The sequence below is a fragment of the Clytia hemisphaerica genome, unplaced genomic scaffold, assembly GCF_902728285.1.
Source record: "Clytia hemisphaerica strain Z4C2 unplaced genomic scaffold, Clytia hemisphaerica genome assembly, whole genome shotgun sequence".
Lineage (NCBI taxonomy): Eukaryota > Metazoa > Cnidaria > Hydrozoa > Leptothecata > Clytiidae > Clytia > Clytia hemisphaerica.
Genome location: NW_027104338.1, coordinates 1,429,560 through 1,440,078, shown reverse-complemented (window position 1 = coordinate 1,440,078; position 10,519 = coordinate 1,429,560). Strand labels below are relative to the sequence as shown.

Sequence of the window (10,519 nt, the reverse complement as noted above, 5' to 3'; positions counted from 1 at the left end):
ATTCACTTGATGAGATTAAAGAATGATACGCAATCAATCACATAGCCATGATAAATGTTGATAAAAAATACTCATTAAACGACATTATGAAAAAGGCGGGAATTTGATGCGAGAGTTAAATTTCAACAAAAAATCATCGAATAAAAGAAGAACTTTAAATCTTTTAAATATTTTCATTTTGAAGAATTGGTGCAAAAAGTGAAACATTGAAAAGTTTCACTTTTTATTGGTTTAATTGAAATAGGGGACTTTCTATGTTTGTTTTTTTTGCAACAACCCCTGTATATAATTTTGGGCGGGCACGCTGTTACTACCACACAAAACTGCCAAGCTAGAAAATGGCTTTTTCTTAATCAGAATTAACCGATATTTTTAAATGCGCACCGAGAAAAAGGAAGAAATAATCGTTCACTGAGAACAAGTATTTTAAGCATACAAAAATATCGGTTAATCTCGGCTAATCGCGGTCTGATTCTCACTTTAGTTTTTACAGTGTGGGAGCTTGCTTAACCGATAATTAGCTGGGGGAAATTCTTGTTAATAATTCATTAAAAAATAACCGATATAGAGTGATAAAAAGACTTGGCAAAATTATCAGTAAGAAATTGAAAGAATACCAACCCAACTAAGAGAAATCAGAAAGGCAGCTAGAAAAAAAATCTGATGATAATCTGAAGTGGTGCGTTGAAGAAAATAAAAATTTTATCGATTAAAGCCAAAAATTGTATTACTCTCAGCTGGCGTACAAATGAATGAGTACAAAATAGCCACGCAGGTAATTGGACATTATTGCACTTCTGTGATACCGTCAACTGCTCTAACTTGGGACTATCTGACAAAACATGGGATGGCAATTTGGCCACCATTTCACTAAACCTCCAAGGTCATTTAATTTGAGTTAATGAACGGCGTATTAAAAAATACACGATTTCTCTTTCGCACCGAGTAGGCTTTTAAATCGAAATATGAAAAAGATCCGTAGTGAAACACACGCAAATGTCTGGAACAGAGAAGGCCCAAATTAGTGGCAAAACGATGGAGCGTTTGACATCACAAGGTCATAAATGACAGGTATTTTTCTTTGTTTCGATGTGCTGTAACTATTTTTGGCAGAACTTGTTGAATGTTTTTGTTCGAATCTAACGTTCGAATCTAACGTTCGAATCTAACTAGATTTTCAAACAAAAACATTCGAAATTATAGCACGAAGGTGGCGACCAGAAGCGGTAGTAGTCGATCTCGTACCGGTGTATCCCAGGCTTTATTTACGTTACTGATACTAGCTTAAAAAGGCTCACCTATTGATCCGTTTTAAGTTTTAATTTTTAGATTTATAGAATTTTAGATTTTCAGAATTTGTTTGGGATTTGGGATTTTTAGAAAAAAAGTACGAGATTCTTTTGAGCAGCGGAAAGATAGCCTTGACCTCTTCTAACATAACTGGTGGGCTTGGGGCGTCTATAGAATCCCTTTTTACCCCTTTTTACAATTGATTATAATATACACTATGTGCCACAAAATTGGTGAGACCCACGCCCCACTGGGAAAAAGACCCAAAAATCATACTTGGTGGAAAAAATCAGACTTTGTCCATATTTACGCACAGAGTGAGCAAAGCGAGCGGGGTGCAACTCTTTTGGCAAAGCATTCGCATAATAAATTTACAAAATTTACAATATGCGGGCCCTAAAAATGAAATTCAGTTGTTTTTGTCACCTTTTTTTTTTTCTAGCCGCTATTCCACCATGTTTAGCCTCTGGAATGTTTCAATTTTGAAAATTGCGTAAAAATTAGCGTTTTTTAAAGAAGAAGTCGTTGCAGTGTCAATCTTTCGCAAATTCAAAAACCCACTTTCCCTTGGAAAAAATTGACGTTTTTTGGTTTTTTGGGACCCTTTGGGCATTCTTTAATTAAACCAGGTAACAAGGGATTTTTGTAAAAGGTCTCTCGTGTCTCACAAAACTGTGTCTTTGACTTTTCAGCATAAATTCTTCAACAATCAACAAATTTGACACGTTTACAGCTTGACGATAGTTGAAAGTTGAGAAGTTCCCCAATTAGTTTTTGGTGCAAAAATGTTGTTTCAGACCACTTACAGTATTATATAGCTATTTTAAACCAGTATATATGCATTTTCTCTCATCCATGCATCAAAACAAAAACATCGAAAAATGTTATCAATCTGATAGAGAAATAATGAAAAATTTCTTTTCAATCGAAAAAATACAATACATCTTCTTTTTCTGTGTTTAATCAGGTATAATGTATAATAATTTCACATCTCTGAAAAAGCTCCTGCATTTATTTTGAAGCTTCTGGATTGAAAATCCTTTCTTTATTTTGATGTGCATATTTTTGGCGGGAACTTGTTGAATGTTTTTGTTCGAATCTAACGATCCAATCTAACAAGATTTTTGAACAAAAACATTCAAAATTATAGAGACCCGGAATTCCAGAGTTATTTTTTCCGAGTTAAATAGCAGAGTTACGAAAACCGAGTTATTCCTGACATCGTTTTTGGAATATATAGGGACGTCATTTTTGGAATATTTGCTTCCTCTAACTTTCCGAGTTATTTTTGATTTTCTAACTCGGGAAATTGTGTTTCCTTTAACTATCCAAGTTATTTTTCCTTTTTTAACTCGGAAATTCTTGTTTCCTTTACCATTCTGTAAATAGATTTATTTTACACTGATTGGCCTAATAAAAAGGCTAGCCTCATCATAAAACATTTCTCGTATAGACCTTTTCGCCTTTCCATCCGCCATCTTGAATTGTATGCAAAAATAGAGGAACGAAAAAGCCGTGGTTGGATTTAGTTGGAAAATATGCAAAACATGATATGCAAGTTGACACAAAGTAAGATTACATATAGACAACAAAGCATCTTATAAAGAAATATTTACAGAACAACATAAGCCTTTTAGAAATTTGTTCTTAAAGACATTGCATATATTCTGTTTTCATGCCATTAAAAAATTCTACCAAGATGGAGTACACACCTCCAACTTAAAAAAAAAACGCAAACTGAAAGCAGTAATTATGATGTCAAACGTTCAGCGGGTTCAGATCAATGTCTTGATTTGATCGTTTGGCTGTCCCATTCCCAGGAGAATAATTCACCGTCAGGCAAATAAGGATTATTTTTGTACCTTCGCGGGTGATTTTTCAGCTTGAGTTTATGTCTAATGTCATGGTTTTTTGAAGTGCTTGTTCTAAGAGATGAGCGAATTTGATTATTTCTAGTTTTCAAAAGAAGCAAATGTAATCTTTCTTCTACAAGATTACACTTTATTATTATTATTATTATTATCATTTATTAGGTTCAATTTCATACAAAATTGTTCTTCCCCCTAAACATAAATATCAAAATAAAAAGCACTAAAGAATAAATAGTATTAATAAATATAAATATTTTTACAAATTTTCTGGATAAAATTTTATTAAAACTAGACCACTAGATAGACATGAAATGGAGTTGGATAACTAAGACACAAAGGCTGAATGTAGATTGTATCGAAATAGGGACTAGCAAAAGGATAGTGGATAATAGTAGTGGAAATATTTAGTAAGTAATAAAGTAAAAATAGATCTTCATAAATTTATAATTTTATTGTTGTGTTGCACGAGTATGTGCCCTAGATTTAAAAAACAATTTTGATTCTTTAATAAATTCTTTCAGGTCTTTGATTTCCCTGATGTTTTTCGGGAGTTCGTTAAAAATTTGAGCTTGGTCCTGAAATGTCTTAGATAAGCCAAAATCAATTTTAATACCATCATCCTGCGAGCGAAGCTTCCGAGGCTGAGTTACTTTCACCAAAGAAAGATATGAAGGCCATTTTTTATCATTAAGGGCCTTGTAAACAAGTTTGGAAACATTAAAATCAATAAGCTCTTTTATTGGTAACCATTGCAGATCGACAACATCTTTCAGTGTGGCATATCGGTTTAGGACATATCCTGCAGCAATGTTCTGTATACGTTGCAGACGATTTAATAAGTAATCGGGGATCTGTCCGAATACGACTATGGAGTACGCTATTTTCGATAGCACTATAGCTTCAGCGAGTGATTTCCGAACTTTAAATGGTGTGAAACGTTGGAAATTACGAAGAGCTCGTATGGTACCATGACTGGATTTTATAATTTGGTTGATATGGTCGGACCAGGATAGACTTTTATCAAAATGAAGACCAAGAAGCTTGACAACATCTTTTTGTTCAATTGATTTTTTTGAACAAGAAATAAGATACGAGTAGTCACTACATAATTTGTGATATGACGCTAGACGTTTGGTTGAAAAGATGATGTATTGCAGTTTATCAGCATTGAACAAGAGATTATGATCAGCTGACCAGGTGGAAAGTGATTCGATATCAGTCTCGATTTCCCGGATGCATTGAAGTATATCACGAATTTTTGAGTGACGATAAAGCGTTGTGTCATCAGCATATTGGATACTGAGAGAGGAGATTTGGTCAGATAATTCGGTAACATATAGGTTAAATAAAACTGGACCCAAAATACTGCCTTGAGGGACACCAAAGTGAATGGGTTGAACGGGTGATCTTTTATCGTTCACTTGCACAAATTGCTGACGGTTTGTGAGATAGCTTATAATGATTTGCAATGACATGGAACTAAAGTTTAACTTTTTAAGTTTATCAATGAGGGTAAAATGGTCGATCGTATCGAATGCCTTGGAGTAGTCGATAAGAATTGATAGTGTAATTTCACTTTTATTCATAGCTTTGATTATATCATCACGTAGTTTTAAGAGTAGCGTTGTTGTGGTGTGCCCTTTCCGAAATCCAGATTGATTTGGACGGTAAAGTGAATTCCTTTCAATGAAATCGCATAATTGTGTTAAAATAACACGTTCGTAGACTTTCGATAAAACCGGTAGGATTGATATTGGTCTGTAGTCTTTTAATTTCGTTGGATGGTCAATTTTTGGGACTGGGCTGACTCGAGCAATCTTCCACTTATCTGGGAATAAATGCTTATCGATTGAATTGTTAATAATGTTAACAAGAGGAGATACAAGGTACTCATTGACTGGCTTTAGGTATCGTACCGGTATATTGTCATACCCGCTTGAGCAATCATTTTTCAGTTTTTTAAGTATACTCAAGACCTCTTCATAATTCGTATGCTTGATTGTAAAAACATTCTCATCATTTTCGATGGATGGGTTACCCAGTAAATTATCATAATTTGCAGGTTTATTAGGTTTTTTTGTGAGGTTAGAAGCAAGATTACAATAGTAATTGTTCATGTCGGAAGGTTCGTGGTTTATTTTAGTGTTCTGCTTGGTTAAAATTCGGTCAATTGTTCTCCAGACTATCGATGGATTTTTCGAAGATAGAGCTTTCCGAAGAAATTCGTTTTTTAAGCTCTTTACAGTTTTTTTGTATGCTTTAAGAATCTCTTTATAGCGTGCATGATGATCATTGTTAAAGTTTTTGTTCGCTCGTGCATCTTCGAGTAATTGACGTTCTTGAATAATTTTTGGATCTTTCATCCACGGTGCAATCGGCCTGGTTATCCGTACTCTTTTCAATGGAGCGTGTGATTCGATACAGTCATATACAAGTTTATTGAGAATCGATATCTGATCATTGGGGTCGTCGAAGCTAAATACAAGGGATAACGGAAGTTGTTGAAAGTCGGATGTAAAAGAATTGATGTCAAAATTCTTTTCGTCTCGAATGTATTTATATCTCGGTTGAAAGCGTTCTTTTTTTATGTTAACAATAACGTATGGCATATCATGATCACTTACTTCGTCAGTGTGAATTACATCAGTATGGATGATTTTGGTTGAGATATTACTACTAATGTGATCAATTAAAGTTTTCCCGTGTCTTGTAGCCTTGGTGATATGTTGCTTCAAATTCATGGAGTAAAGAATGTCTTTATATCTCTTGGTAGATTCTTTGATCTCTCCAAGCAGGTCAATGTTGGTGTCTCCTGCGATAAAGATTGGTCCGTTCCATTTAACATTCAAATCAGCCAATAACTTATCAAACTTTTCAAGCCATAATAACTTATCTTCTTCTTTGGAACTTGGCTGATACACAGTTACGATCAAATACGAATTGTTTTTATTTTTGCCTTTAGCCTCAACAATAACTACCTCAAGGTCTTTATGGTTTTTGGTAATATCTTTACGTTCGTGACGAGTAATCGTATCTTTGACATAAATGGCTACACCACCTCCACGTTTTCCGACACGGTTTTTGTAGAAAAGTTTGTAACCCTCCAGTTCGGCAAGGCTTATTTGTTTTTCATACTAATGGTATAGATATCTAAGTTATATTTATTGACGACAATTGAGAATTCTCCAAGACTGGGTAGAAGTGATTGGGTGTTCAGGTGACCAATAGAGATGCGGTTTTTGTGATTTTGAAGAACTTCAATGTGAGGATCGATAATATCTTGCACATGGTTTGGGTTCATTACTTTGTGTATGGGAAGTTCCCTTTCTTTGTAAAAGGGTAGTTCACTACAGAAACAATTTGAGCATATCCACGAATAAGGTTTGATAGCATTGTAATGTTTCTGCTGAGCTTTTGATATTTCGGAGCAAGTAATATGAGTCATTGAGAAGCAGATTTCACATTCGAATCGTTTACGGTTCGTTCCGACAGTTTTAGAGCATACCGTACATTTCGGTTTGTTATTGGGAGCTGTTGGTCCAGGGTTCGTTTCGATATCACCACTTAGGACAATACTAAAAGTGGCAGTTGAGTTCGAGTAGTAGTTGGTTCTCGATTTAGCATATTTAATCGTCGATGGTGGCGCTGTCGCAGTAATCGTACTGATGAACGTTTCAATAGGAGTGACGCAACCATGATTGGAGATAACCAACACCAAGCTGATGAGGACAGGAAACATGATGATATTCACTTCCTTCCTTCCTTCTTTGAGTGGAATTACTTTAATATAATGCCACTTATGCATGTAATTTTTATATTAATACTTTCTTTTTGCATCGTATGTTTTTGCATACTTTCTAGGGGAGTTTCACCACTGCAATTCGGCCATCACATTTTTTTGCATACAATTCAATATGGCGGATGGAAAGGCGAAAAGGTCTATTATTAGACCAACTTTAAGTAGGCTTGCGGCGTCTAGAATCCCTTTTGCTTTGCTACCGTGAAGTCGGGTAACTTGCATCATCATCAGTGGAGGCTAACATGCATAAAGCCCTCAAATGAATGACCTGGCTGGTCCTTAAAATACAAAGTTAAATCAAAACAAAAATGGTAGAGTAGAGCTGCAAGCAGAAGCAGCTAAATCCTGCCCTAGCGTCAATCGAACATCCCCCTTCTGTTTTTCCACTTCCTATCTCTCTATCTCCTTTTCTATTTTCTGACCTTCTGAGACTTGTTTTCTGATTTCAACTAACTTTTCTATGAATTTGATATTTCAAACTTTCTCCAAATATCGACCCGGCCGGGATTCGAACCCACCAAATGAAAGAGAATCTCTGATCAGAAACCCAGGGCACTATCCGTTGAGCCACACTCGCACAGCAGAATACAAAACTTGTAAATACTTATAGAATGACAAAAAAGATGGGGTAATGTTATTATAATATGGGTAAAAGTACCCCTTTTTTAACCTGATCGATGACGAATCGATTAACGATTGATGACGAATCGATTAACAATCGATGACGAATCAATTAACAATCGATGACGAATCGGTATACTCGATTGAAATACTAGCTCGATAATGGATCAACGAAGGATCGATACTCAAGACTTTTTAATGGCTGAATCTTCCATCGATTTCCTATCCGGATCGTTAAGTAATCCATCGATCACATATCGATCCGTCATCGAGCCGTTCCGATGATCGATCCTATCGAGCGCGGACGTCTGGTTTGAGGGCTATGCACAGTCAGGACCTCTTTGGTCTTTTTTAACATTAGTTCGGATAGAATAAAAACATACCTGATCAACACAACCAAACCTTCTGTCTTGCGTTTACTCTTTCCTTCCCAACAACTTTCGTTTTTGCTTATGTAGGTTTTAAAATCCACAAGTAATGAACCTCTTATAGCTTTATCTGAATAAATCTGGTTGAAAACCTTTTGTCAGGTTTCATTCCGTACGTTTTTTATCCACGTTGTGAACCGGTTTCCCCGATTTCCTGATAATAAAAAATTGGAACTTTCCCGTGGGCGCGATTGGGCGCACTGCCATCCCGAAATATTTTTCGGGAAAATTTACCGTATTCTAACGCTAATATAATCTAGATAGGAAACTGTAGGGTGAACTGCACCCTAATTTAATTTGATTTAATTACTTTTAACAAAACATTCAAAATACAAAAAGAACTTAACGTAGGACAATTATATTTTTTATTGCATCGCAAATGACTTGTATTTATATTCCCTAGGCAATTATCGTAGGCAATTATCGCTAGATATTATATCAATTTTTTACAATTTCAATTCAACTCAATCATTCAATTCTAAAACTTACACAAGAAGGATGTATGTGGAAGATGTTGAGATGTGTTTTTAGATACAAGTTTTAGAGTTCAATATTTCAAGTTCAAACTTTTATCAATCATTTCATGTACCTGTATTCACTTGCCCTCAAATTTGGCATGTGGCTATCCGGTACGTTTGCTTCTTGTTTTCCTTTTGTGCCTTTTTTGTTTGCCTTTGTGTCTTTCTTGTTTGCTTTTTGTGCCTCCTTTTCATGCACATTTAGGTTGGGTCCGGTTTAGGTCTGGACATTAGGCTAGGTCATTTTTAGGCATGTTTTTTGTTAGTCAAATTTAAGTTCATTTATTGCATTCAATTATTGTCAATAATCAATTTCTCTAGTTTATTTTCTAATTGTAATTTTTCAATCAATTTTTCAGTTTGAACATAATCAACCAGTTACAAACGGAAGCTGATTCCAATCTTTGCTCAAATTCCCCAACATTCAAACGGAGTCCTACGTCATTCAACGGGAACCCGCCCATTCAATTTCAAACACACAGAATCGTTCATCAATCCAAGCGAACATCCGTCTTATCAATCGGTGATCCATTCAGTCAATTTGGTGATCCACTCAACAACGTCCACTCAATAGGAGACCTATCAATTTGGAATCCACTCAACAGGACACACCCAATAATTCACATAACGGGGATTCAACATGGCAATGAACCTAAGACCACTCGAACGTATAGACTACACTGAACCAAAGGAGAAACGAGACGTTCGACCAAAAACCAGTATAACCACATCCAAAGATACACCCAAAGACACATCCAAGGTCACGCCCGAAGTCACACCCAAAGATGACGACACAATCGAGGCCACGCCAAAGGATGACATGCCTGAGGAACTGAAAACGATACCTCAAGATACCACTCAACTCGAAATCGATATCATGGTTGCAATCGAGGATATTGATGACTTGATTGATGAGAATGCATCCTTTGATGACGTCACTACCTCGAAACTCGAGCAACATCGAACCAATCTTCGACGATTACGAAATATCCTCATGAGAAATCATCCACAGTCTGACCTGCTTTCCGAGATCAAAGTCACCTTGGATGTAAAAATCAAATCATATATCAAATCAAACAAAGGCGTGAACAACAACACCAAAGTCTTGCAAGACAAAATGAAGCAAGACGAAATCCAACGAAAACAAAGATCAATCGAGTTCCTCGTCAACAACATTAATCGAGATCTGAAGGAACTTACAGAACAATTTTCCAAAGATACAGAAACTGCAACTGACGAGGACATATCGAAATGGAAGAAGGAGATACCCCATCTTTCATCAAAGGTCGACAAGGTTGCAGACAACATCAAAACCCTCATGCAAACACGAAGCTCTGATGCATCTTACGAGACAACACTCAAGAACATCAGCGAACAATTCGAAACGCTATTCGATCTCAAGAAGAGTTTCATCTTAGACATCAATGATGAGCTTGCAGCCAGAGACATCGAAAAGAGTCGCGACTTCAATCGTTCTCGACTAAACATCAAAATCGAAAAGTTCTCCGGATACGACAGTAAGATCGATTTCTTTACCTTCCGTACGAACTTTGAAAAGCTCCATCTGAAGACAACACCAAAGCAATTCTTACCTGAGCTGTTAAAGAACAACTTCCTCACAGACCACGCCCTTAACTTAGTTCGCAATCTTGATGACATCGATATCATATGGGAGAGATTAAAAGGTGTCTATGGTAACCCAAAGATGATGCTATCCAAGAGGCTTCTTCAACTTCAAACATTGGACGTCAGCAAATCAACGAAACCTGAAAAAGCTATCGACAGTCTTACCAAAGTCATCAACGTGCTTCAAGATTTGATGAGATTAGCACAAGAACACAACATTGAAGAGTACCTATACTATGGTGAAGGACTCAACACCATCTACCAGCTGATCGGTGATGTACAAACAACGAAATTCCTAGACACCATCTGTACCGACGACCTCGAGCAACAAGAAATCTGGTCAAAACTCATATCCTTCCTGGACCA

At 36.2% G+C, this 10,519-nt stretch overlaps 1 protein-coding gene across 1 annotated transcript in view; it reads left to right on the top strand.

Annotated features, from left to right (window-relative positions):
- The first annotated feature begins 59 nt into the window (after nt 1-59).
- LOC136817902 (beta-1,4-N-acetylgalactosaminyltransferase 3-like) overlaps nt 60-10,519 on the top strand; it is a 74,492-nt gene continuing 64,032 nt past the window's right edge. The window contains exon 1 of the mRNA XM_067074233.1: nt 60-95. The gene's annotated coding sequence lies outside the window, so the exon portion shown is untranslated. The remainder of the gene's footprint in view (nt 96-10,519) is intronic.